Here is a 12,575-nt window from a genome sequence, read left to right as displayed (position 1 = left end):
GAAAATGACACCGATAAGACTTTGAGACATATTGCAATTTATGTATCTGTGGCCCACTCTGTAAAAACAGAACATAATTGCAGAAGCTAAATAATGTTCATTTAACATGTATTAAACTCTTATTGTATACCAAGCTCTGTGCTATACTTTGGAGACAGAAATTGAATTGATCCATCTTCTTCAGACACAGACATTTTATCTTTATAGAAAAACAAACAATTATAGTAGTGTGCTAAGTACTAATATAAAATCATATAGACTGTACCCAGAAATATCAGAAACAAAGAAGATCTAGTCATCTTTTCTCAACAATAAACAAAGTAAAAAAAAGGGCTGCATCCCAGGTCCAGTAGTATTAAAAATTGTAATGACATAAATAATTTATTCTGGTTCAGGCAAAATAAAATACTAGATTGATATTAAACATTGAGGATTATCTCAAATAACACACAAAAATCTTTGTGAGGACCTGCTATAATCTCTACAATGTCTATATTTATTTATTTATTTTTGTTTTGGGGCTTCACCAGTGACGCTCGGGTTACTCCTAGGTATGCGCTCAGAAATAGCCTCTAGCTTTGGATGACCATATAGGATGCTGGGGATCGAACTAAGGTCTGTCCTGGGTCAGCTGCTTGCAAGGCAAATGCCCCACCACTAGGATACAATACATATAAATAATCATAGAGGCTTAAGTTCTAATGGTTCTGTAATTTTCTTTCTAAAAAACATGGCTTTTTAATATATTTAAATGACTTTTTAAACTTTTTCTTTTTGTTTTTACTTTGTATTCAATATGTTTTCAATCCCCACAATTATCATTACCAAAATTTCTGGCGCCAACTGATACCAAAAGGAAATCCTTATTTTATTTATCCCACATTCCCACCTTATTCTTCTAACACCGTATTTTTCACTGAATCTAGCAGTAATTACTTGTGTTGTTTACTGTTGTGACAGTATACTTGCTTATATTTCAATTCTACCTTTAAGTAACCATATGGTAATTGTCTTTCATATTCCTACCTATTTTACTTAATACTAACACCTCAAATTTTACCTATTTGTATCCAAAGGAAGAATTTCACCTTTTTTACATGGAGAGGTACTCCATTGAGTATATACACCACAGTTCCTATATCCAGTAACTGTTGGTGGACATTTCAGTTGAATCCATGTTCTAAGAAATTTTTTTTCTTTTTTCTTTCACTGTTGTTTTTACTGTCATTATTATTTAGACAATACCAATAGTGTTCAGAGGGTGTATGGTGATTGAAATTGAACCTAGACATATATTCTACTACTTGAGCTGTATCTCCAACCTCAATTGTACATCACAACGATCTTACCATTTGTGTTCTTCGAAGAGAAACATCCCATATAATAAGTAACATGATAAATTCTCAATAAATTCTTTAAATTTAATGAAATCTGGCTTAAAATCATGAAAATTAGTACCATAATTAACTCATACAATCTTATGTCTGAGATACTGAAAAAGAGAAAATAAGAACTAAAATAAAACTTTAGTTAAAGGCATTACTATTTGCTATATGTATCCTGAATTTACCAGGGACAGCACTATATTAAAACGTCTTCCTAGGGCCAGATATTATAGAAGGTAAGACACTTCCCTTGCATGGAGCCAACCCAAGTAAAATACATGTGTGAAACCATATGTATTACAGTAGTAGACGGGTCTACACGTTGCAAAAGTAACTTCAGCACAGAACTAGACTAATCTTTGAGCACATATGGGCATGGCCTGGGATACATACTTGTGTGCACAAACAGAAAACACAAACACAAATTCTTACCTAACAAAACTGTCATTTTTTTTAGTACTTCATCTGTGTTCTTTGTCATATTTTTGTTTTTCCATTGGCTATATTCCTGTGTCTATATTATACTTCCAACTACAATTTATTTGGTGATGTGCCTGTACAACCCATCTCAATCTAGATTTAGAATTGGGGGTGTTCTTTTTTTATTTATATAACTGAAACTCAACTACAAACGTATTTGTAGTCATGGTTATTAAATAGAGATTAAAATAATAAAAAGTAAAAAGAATCTAGATTTATCTCTGGTCTACATAAACTTTGGAAGAATTGCTTATTTTCTCTTATAGTTTTACTTCTGTGCTGAAACTCATACTCTTTTATATCATCATATAAGTAGATTAATCAACAATAATTAATCATTCTTTTTCTGGATTAAATATCTTAAATCATATATTACTGTGGACGACCAAGCACCCACCGTTTCTGTGAAGAAGCTTACACCCACCAGCCATCTTCTTGCTTTGCTGGCAGTTGCGGTTTTTTGCCCCTGAGCTAACAGGAAAAGCAGCATGTTTAAATTTGGTTCTTGCAACAGGAACTTGCACAATGCATATTCCATTTGTTATTTGCCCTGGGGACTTGAACCCTCTTCTACTTCTGAACAAACATCTTTACAATGTATTGCTATGTTTCTCCACTCTCTCTTTGACCTTAAAGTTGTTTATAACATTTGCCTTTTTAAGCTAGTTCCTGTAACTGAAACCAGATGTCCTGCTTAGATAAGGAAGTCCTATGATCTGTTCCTCCCCCACTGTTGCAATCCAGCTTCCTGCCTTGTACCCCAGAAAAACAAGTTAGCCGTATTTGCCTTGTGAGGAAGAAATGTTATCATTGGATATTGTGTATGTACCTGGCCAAATGTGATTGGCTAAGTGATGCTTCCTGCTTTTCGTGAAACCTCCCCTAATTGCTAGGGGATAAAAGACCCAGCTTTTTCCTGAATAAACGCTCTTGAATGGCAACTGTCATCTTGAGTCTTTCTTATTAACCTCTCCTAATTCGGTTTGTAGGTGCTGGGTGATTCAAGCCATTTGCGAATAATTTGGAGATGTCCTCTGGCTGTCCCCTGGGTTGAGAGAAACTGCTGGCCGGAATTCTCTCCCCTTAGGGGAAGCTTCCAAGGGCATTTTCAAGTGGCGCCCAACGCAAGTGTCTCAAACTATCATCCTTCACCGGTCGGCGGAGGCAGCAAGTCCGGAGCTTGCCCGTAAGACGTCGGGTAAGACCCCATCAGGGTTGACTCTGGGTAGTAGTTAGCCTTCATTTGCACGTGCACATCAATTGCTGACCAATCAGCTCCTCAATTGGCCCTTGGAGCCCTATATATTTTCTAACTATGGGACAAGCATTAAGTACTGAAGCTAAATTCATCAAAGATATTCAGTCTGAGCTTAAGGCCAGACACATAGAGGTTTCCAAAAGAGATTTATGTGAATTTTTTGTGCTCCTCCACGACGTATGTCCGTGGTTTACTATTACTGCCCCTCCCATCGCCAACTCCACTTGGTGTCAGATTGGCGATGAGGCGTTTTGTTACAAGCAACACAACGAACCCCACTGCAAACTCGTCATGCAATATTGGCAACTGCTTCAAGGCATTATTGTTGATGTCCCCTTCTCTCCTACTAGTCGCGCCGTTGTTTCCCAGGCTCAACAAGCTCTTGATTATGCCTCCCGTGAGCATTCTCGCTGCACTTCCCATTCTGGCTCCTCTGTGGACCTGTCCTTGCCTTCTCATTCTCTTCCGCCCCATATTCCACCCGCCCTTCTTAACCCAGACCCACCTTCCTCCTGCCCCTACCAGTCCTCGTTCCCTCACCCCTGAGGCCATTTGTACATTAGATATTGTCCATTCTGCCATTCAAAATCAATTCCTATCTTCTTTTGATAGCACCAAGCCCCTTTCTCTCATTGTTTGCTCCACCGCTTTTACCCCTACTGCAGTTCTTTGGCAAACAGCACCCCTCTTTTGGGTTCATCTCCCTGCAACACCTTTCAAGGTCCTAGCCACTTACCCCCACCTGGTTGTTCACTTGCTACAACAGGGCTGCTCTATTTCTCTTAAACTTTTTGGCAAGTCTCCAGACCGTGCTATAATTCCCTACTCTTCCACAGAATTGCAATGGCTCCTAGAAAACCAACAAGAATGGGCTATTTTTGCCTTCGGCTTTCCTGGCATCATTGACAATCATTACCCCCCTCCCCCCGATAAGCTTATTCATTTTCTTAGGCTACATCCTGTTGTCTTTCCCAAAATCACTCGCACTTCTCCCCTTTCTAATGCTCTTCTTATCTTTTCCGATGGCAGCTCCTATGGGACCGCTGCCATCTCTGTTAATGGCTCTGCAACCACCATACAAACACCTCATACCTCTGCTCAACTGGTAGAGCTCTCTGCCATTCTTTACGTCTTTCAAACCACGCCTGATCCTTTTAACCTATATACTGACAGCTCTTATATTGCCTCTTCTATTCCACTTTTGGAAACAGTGCCCTTTATCAAACCTTCTACCACTGCCTTTCAACTGTTCTCGGATATCCAACGACTCATCCTCGCCCATCAGCACCCATTCTTTATTTCTCATATTAGAGCGCACATGGACCTTCCAGGCCCCCTTTCTCAGGGCAATGCTGCTGCGGATGCAGCCACACGCTCTCATGTTTTTTCCCTCCTCGCTATGTCACCTTCCTTTCCTTCCACCTTTGATCAGGCTTCTCAAGCTCACAAATTACACCACCTCAATGCACAAACCCTGCAAATGAAATTCTCCATCACCAGGGAACAGGCTAGATCTATCGTTAAAAACTGTAAAGCCTGTCTCTCCTTACTACCTGAATCTTACCTGGGAGTTAACCCCAGGGGACTTATCCCTGGGGCCATCTGGCAAATGGATGTTAATCATTTCGCCCCATTCTGTACTCTTAAGTACATTCATGTTTCTGTTGATACCTTCAGTGGTTTCATTTGCGCCTCCCTCCACACTGGAGAGGCTGCCCGTGATGCCATTGCCCATCTTCTGCACTGCTTTACTGTCCTGGGCACCCCTCATGCTATCAAGTCTGATAATGGCCCAGCCTACACCAGCCATAAACTGCAAGATTTTTGTGCTAAATTTGGTATTTCCCACAAGTTTGGCATCCCCTTCAACCCTCAAGGCCAAGGCATTATTGAGCGCACCCATCAAACCCTTAAAAACATGCTCCATAAACTCTCCTCTGATAGTAATTCCCTGTATGCTTGCAAAGGCCAACATCGCCTTTTGCTCAACCATGCCCTTTTTGTGCTCAACTTTCTCAACTTGGATCTCCAAGGCAAGTCTGCCGCCGACAGACTGTGGCATCCATCCTCAAAAGATGACTTTTCGCAAGTCTTGTAGAAGGATGTCCGCACAGGGGCCTGGCTTGGCCCCCACCTCATTTTGATCCGGGGTAAGGGACATGCCTGTGTTCATAACACCGCCACGGGTGAAACCCGCTGGCTCCCCGACTGCCTGGTCAAGATCTATAACCCACCCAGGGGCTCTGCCCCTGAGGAACCTTCTCCCTCTCTTGTTTCAGATTTCACCTCCGTGAACCCTGCCCCATCCTGCAATGATTCAGCCCGCTTGAACCCTGCCAACGCTCCTGTCATCACTGCCGCCAGCGACAATGCCCCCGCTGCTGCTCCCGATTTCGCCTCCGTGGATCCTCTCCCTGCTATTCCTGCTCCTTCACTGCCACCTGCCGACGACTTCACCTAGTGCAGCGGCCCAATCACGCTCCCCTCAGTATGCTGTTTTCAACTACACCTGGCAAATAGTTTTTCTTCTGTGCTGAAACTCATACTCTTTTATATCATCATATAGTAGATTAATCAACAATAATTAATCATTCTTTTTCTGGATTAAATATCTTAAATCATATATTACAGTCTCTAAAATAGAGTGTTCCTGCACCTGGAAAGTGTTATCCAGAACCATGATCTCCATTTCCATTTGCCCTAAACTGTAGAAAAATGAGAAAATACTAACAAACAGATTTGATAGTATGATACTGTTTTACATTTTGCTGTCTCTAAATATAAGAGAGCAATGTAAATTATGTTGAGAGACCAGGTATAGCATTGCTTGCGCTTAGGATCAGTTAGTGTCATAAAGGAAAAGCTACTGTTTTTAAAAATATATTAGAATTGATTAGGCCTCCTAATTCTTACTACAAGCTGTGTTCTTTACACTGACTGTATAGAAAGAGAAGGTACAGTAAATGTACCCCATATACACCTCAACACAGGCCCTTTACCTGGTCTTCATTGTGAATGGGGGACAAAATATATTAGCATATATTTTTATATAATAACATATTATCAATAGAATTGATATATCATGCTTAATTTCAGTGATGCTGCAGTTTTAACTGGGAGGTTAAAATTCAGTAGAATCACATTTTTTTGCTTCTTTTCAGTTTCCTCATCCAGCAGGTAGTTAAAATCCATGGGAAAATGACTCTAGATATCTGGCAGATAAATATTGTGGATATAGACCTGCCCCAGGGACCCCAAGCCTGAGTGGAGAGAGGACTGGATGAGTCCCTTTCCCCCATGTGGGCGCCCAGACACGGGGTTGCCCCAGCAACTCAAGCAACCTGCCCCGTCCCAGGGACCCCAAGCCTGAGTGGAAGGTAGGAGGGGTGAGGAGAATCCTGCACCTGACCCACTCTGCGCCGCTGGGACAGGCTAGGACCAATAGGCTGGGTGAGATTGGGACAGCCACCTGGACCCTTGGGTGACCTAGAGCAGCCCACACCCCTGAGCACCGGAGTGGAACTAAGACTCCCCAAGGGCTGAGGGCAGCAGCCGCCAGGGTTTGGCTGAGGGAATTTCTTCAGCTGAGGTTCGAGGTTCGAAGGGGGTGGAGCTCCATTGACTCCCAGAGAGAGGAGGGAGGATAGAGAGCTAGGCTCAACAGCGCCAGCAACAATTGTGGCCATGAGCGGAACTGCACTGACTGACAAGAATAAGGAGAAGGAAATTGACAAGACCCACTGAAGGAAGGCTGACCTCCAGGTAGCAAAGGGGGACGAGAAAGAGCTAGGCTCAACAACGCCCTCCACCATTGTGGCCAGAGGAGGACCTGCACTGGCCGACAACAAAAGGGAGAAGCAATGGATCAGGCCACATAAAGAGCACAGGAGGAGCCAAACCTCAGCGAGCTCACCCAACACTCCCTCTAGAACCACCTTCAGGGAGGGTACACATCTCCATGCCTCCGGGGACCAAAGCAGGCTGAATTTAGAAGGCACAGCACTCCAAAGCACACCAATAAACACAAAGAAATATAGGTAAATCAAGGAGAACTGTAATATCTGAAGATACGGAGACAAACCTAGCAAGTTTCCAAGTCCACCAAAATGCACAGATCCATGGGAAGAAAACCTAAAAGCAGCCATGAGGAAGGAAATGCAAGAATTGATAAGAGAAATGAAAGAAACGCTAGCTGCCGAGTATAAGAAATCTATGGATGAACTAATCAGCCAAATTAAAGAAGAAATGTTAAAGAACATGAGAGATTCCATACAAAAAGAATTGAAGGAATTAAAAGACAACGTAACAAGCCTTACAAGCAGAAACACAGAGTGGAGAAGCACATTGAGGAACTTGAAGGAAAACTGCAAACAAAAAATGATCAAGAAACCAACAAAGAAATAAAAGGCAAAGCACTGGAAGGAAAAATCCAATATCTAATGAACAAGGACAAAAGAAACAATCTAAGAATTGTGGGTATACCAGAAGGGGAAGAAATAGGGAAAGGGGAAAAACAAGTAGTCAGGGAAATAATAGCAGAGAACTTTCCCACCCTCTGGAAAGAAACTTTAGTGCAAATCCAGAAAGTGAAGAGAGTCCCTAATAAAATAGACCCTAATAAACCAACACCAAGACATATAGTAATCAAAATGGCAAAAAAAAACAAAAAACAAAAAACAAACAAACAAAAAAAAACAAAGAGAAACAGGAACTCCTTACAGCAGTAAGGTAGAAAAAAACCCTCAAGTACAAAGGAAGAGACATAAGAATCAAACCAGATCTCCCATTTGAAATAATTCAAGCAAGAAGACAGTGGAATGACATATTTAAATGACGGAATGAAAGAAATTTCCAACCTAGGGTCCAATACCAGGCAAAACTATTATTCATCTGGGAGGGCAGACTAACGCATTCTCAAACAAGAACAAACTTGAACTATTTGTGCAAACAAAGCCAATCCTAAACAACCTACTCAGAGATGAATCACACAATCCAAACCCCTGATTGTAACAACAACACAACACACAGCACAACTGCACAACAGTCCTCTCTCTCAATAATCTCACTAAATGTTAACAGACTAAACTCTCCAATTAAAATACACATAGTAGAGAACTGGATTAGGAAAAATAAACCGGACTGCTGCTGTCTGCAAGAAACACACCTACAACTACAGGATAAGCACCAGCTTAGAATAAAAGGATGGACAGTAATTATTCAGGCCAATGGAAAACAGAAAAGAGCAGGGACAGCCATTCTTATATTAGACCAAATTGCATTCAATCTCAAGAAAGTGATCAGAGACAAAGAGGCCCACTACCTACTGATCAGGGGAACATTAGATCAAGAAGTACTAACCCTGGTAAATATCTATGCACCTAATGTAGAGCTAGCAAAATATGTGAGGCAACTGCTCGCAAACCTGGAGAAACACATGAAGGGAAATGTGATAATAGTAGGGGACCTCAATACTCCACTATCAGCAAGGGACAGATTCACCAAAAAGAAAAATATCAAAGAAATAAGAGCCCTAAATAAAAAATTAAAAGATCTAGAACTAATAAACTTATATAGAGCCCTCCATCCCCAGAAAGTAGAATACACATTCTTCTCAAGCCCACATGGAACCTTCTCCAGAATAGACTATGTCTTAGGATACAAAGCCAACCTATATAAGGCCACAAATGTAAGGATCATTAGAAATACCCTATCAGATCACTATATAACAGAGGTCAAAATTGACTTCAAGATGAAGCAATGGATAAAAACTAATACCTGGAGATTAAACAACATGCTGATCAACAAAAGCTGGATCAAAGAACAACTCAAGGAAGAAATAAAAAGATTCCTTGAAACAAATGATAATGAAGAGATAACTCGCCAAAATTTGTGGGACACAGCAAAAGCAGTAATTAGGGGGAAACTCATAGCAATACAGGCCTATATCAAGAAACAGGAAAATAACAAAATCAACAGTTTAAATGAACACCTCAAGGAATTGGAGCAACAGCAGAAGAGAAATTCAACCGCAACCAGAAGACAAGAAATAATAAAAACCAGAGCAGAAATAAACAACATAGAAACTAAGAAAACAATACAAAAAAATCAATGAGAACGAAAGTTGGTTTTTAGAAAAAAAAAAACAAGATAGACAAACCACTGGCAAAAATCACCAAAAAAAAAAAAGAGGGAAAACACCCAAATCAGTAGGATCACAAATGAAAGGGGACAGATTACAACAGAACCCCAAGAAATACAACATATCATGAGATCATATTATGAACAACTATACTCAGTTAGGCTAGAGAACCCAGTAGAACTCGACAGATTACTGGAAAAATACCATCTTCTGAGACTGGAAAAGAAAGGACTAGAAAACCTAAATAAACCAATCACCTCAGAGGAAATTGAAGATGTAATTAAGAAACTACCTAAGAACAAAAGACCAGGCCCAGATGGATTTACAGGTGAATACTACCAAACATTTCGAGAAGGCCTACTACCACTTTTCCATAGGCTCTTCCAAACCATAGGAAAAAAAAAAAGAAATCCTCCCCAATTTCTTTTATGAGGCTAATATCACACTCATTCCCAAAGATGGCAAAGACACCATCAAGAAAGGAAACTACAGACCAATCTCACTAATGAACATAGATGCAAGATACTCAACAAAATCTTAGCAAACCGAATCCAGCACTTCATCAAAAAGATCATACATCATGACCAAGTGGGTTTTATACCAGGAATGCAAAGTTGGTTCAACATACGCAAATCAATCAACATTATACATCACATGAACAACAAGGAAGACAAAAACCACATGATCATATCAATCGATGCAGAGAAAGCATCTGACAAAATCCAACACCCCTTCATGTTAGAGACACTCAGCAAAATAGGATTAGAAGGAACCTTCCTCAAGATAGTTACAGCTATCTATCAAAAGCCTACAGCCAACTTTATACTTAATGGTGAGAAACTAGAAGCCTTCCCACTATGGTCAGGAACTAGGCAAAGCTGTCCAGTCTCTCCACTCTTATTCAATATAACCTAAGAAATCCTAGCAATAGCAATCCGAGAAGAGAGGGAATCAAAGGAATCCAAATTGGGAAAGAGGAACTCAAACTATCTCTATTAGCAGACGATATGATGATATACATCAAAAACCCCAAAGAGTTCAAGTAAAACTTCTAGAAACAATTAACTAATACAGCAAAGTGGCTGGATACAAAGTCAATACACAAAAGAAAGTTTCTATACACAAACAACAAAGTCGAGGAGAGAGAGATTAAAAACACAATTCCATTTAAAATAGTATCAAAAAATATCACGTACCTAGGAATCAGCCTTACAAGGGAAGTGAAAGACCTATACCAGGGAAACTTCAAAACACTTCAGAAAAAATTGAAGAGGATCTAAAGAAATGGAAGAACATCCCATGCTCAGGGATAGGTAGAATTAATATAGTCAAAATGACTATCCTACCCAAACTATTATATAGATTTAATGCAATCCCTATCCAAATTCAGACATCATTCTTTAAAAAATTAGAACAATCAATCACAAAATTCATCTGGAACCACAAAAGACCCAGGATAGCCAAACACATTTATTATTATTATTATTATTATTATTATTATTATTATTATCATCATCATCATCATCATCATTATCATTATTTTTTTTTATTTACCTATCTACTTTTTGTCGATTTCTTTGTTTTGGAGTGGTTATTGAAGTTGTCCCCATTTATATTTATATTTATATTGTTTTTTTTCTTTTTTTTCTTTCTTTAGGTGCTCCGTAATGTTTTTTAACTCAAGACCATGGCTTTTTTTGTGGTGCCTATCATTATCACTGGAGTGCTCACTGAATATTTGACAATTCTTTTTGTACTGTTGGGGTGTTTCACCTTATTTTTCTCCATCTCAAACTGACGATGAGAGCCTCTAGAAGGATTCTGCCCATATTCAGCATATTAGACTTTTACCCCAGTTTACTACTTTTCTCTTCTTCAAATAAAACCACATGATTTGAACTATGTAGTCCTTCCTCCCAGTTAGAGGGGGAAATAAGGGAGGCACCAAGACCAAGACTTCTAAGTAGTAAGCTAGGTACAGAGGGGAACCACATCTTCTCGCAGCCCCGGGGTTGAGGGAGGAGGATATGGGAGGAAGGACGAACACAGAGGGGTAGGGAGGACAAATTGGTGATGGGAACCCCCCTGATTTTATGTAAATATGTACCCATAATATTATTGTCAACAATATGTAAACCACTACAATCAAAATAAAAATTATATTAAAATATTGTGGATATAAAAGCATCAGAGAACGTTTCTAGTAAAGACAAGGACACATAAAAATTTCTGAGGTGATTTAACAACTTGTTCTTGGGTGTTATAGAAATATTTCTTCTACTTTTAAATATAATTATAAATATTTGTAGAAACAACTTTAAGATATAACCTTAATATTACCTGTTTAACACTAGTCATGAAGGTTACCTTACCCATACTTTTTTTAACAAATTAAACCCAATGTCTATGTTTCTCTTATATCTAGAATACCTTACAGAAAATATTATAAGCATTTTTATATTTGTCAAATAATAATGTCAATAGCTACAATTTCCACAGTTGCTGTTTCTTGGAGATTCACTTAATTTTATCAATCTAAACAACTTTCAATTTAATTAAAATTTGTGCTACTTTCATTGTTATTTTTTTCTACATTAAAATCTTACTTAAATTATATCTTTGTTGGACAAAAATAATAAATCAATGAAGTGGTACAACCAGGATTTTGTTCTGACAACTGAGAGAACAATATTTCCTAGGAGAGTTCTGCTGGGACATTCCCTTTGGAACTTAAAATTTTGACATAAAATATATAAAGTAATAAATTAGAATAAACTGATTCAGTAAAAAAGCAAGTATCCCCTCTTCAATAACTTGGAAATATTTGTCATTTATAGTTAACTTCTATGATGAAGGTATTTTTATAAGTATCTTTACTTAAGCACCATGATTATAAGCATGTTTGTATTTGGGTTTTATATATAAAAAAGAACACCCCCTTCATTAGTGAAGTGTTCCCACCACCAATGCCCTCATCTTTCTCCTCCCCTGTATTCAAGACAGGCAATTTTCTACCATTCACTAGCATTGTCATGGTAGTTGTCGGAGTAGTTATTTCACTAACTGAAGTCACCACTCTTTGTGGTAAACTCCATATTGTGGGCAGGGCCTTCCAACTTTCATCTCTATTGTCTCTGTGCATTATTATAATAGTCTCTTTTATTTTTCTTAAAGTCCATAGATAAATGAAGTTATTCTCTTTCTCTCTGACTTATTTCACTCAGCATAATAGATTCCATGCACATTCATGTATAGGAGAATTTCATGACTTTATTTTTCTGATGGCTGCATAGTGTTCCATTGTGTATATGTA

At 39.1% G+C, this 12,575-nt stretch overlaps 1 non-coding gene across 1 annotated transcript; it reads left to right on the top strand.

The window, feature by feature from the left end:
• Positions 1–6,019: 6,019 nt before the first annotated feature.
• On the top strand, positions 6,020–6,151 carry LOC126021189 (small nucleolar RNA SNORA51). Its single transcript, XR_007499793.1, has one exon. It is a non-coding gene; the product is annotated as a small nucleolar RNA SNORA51 (small nucleolar RNA).
• The last annotated feature ends 6,424 nt before the right edge of the window (positions 6,152–12,575 follow it).

Source organism: Suncus etruscus, chromosome 10 (assembly GCF_024139225.1).
Source record: "Suncus etruscus isolate mSunEtr1 chromosome 10, mSunEtr1.pri.cur, whole genome shotgun sequence".
Taxonomy (NCBI): Eukaryota; Metazoa; Chordata; class Mammalia; order Eulipotyphla; family Soricidae; genus Suncus; species Suncus etruscus.
Note: the sequence above shows the minus strand (reverse complement) of the source record. Positions and strands in the feature narration are given on the sequence as shown.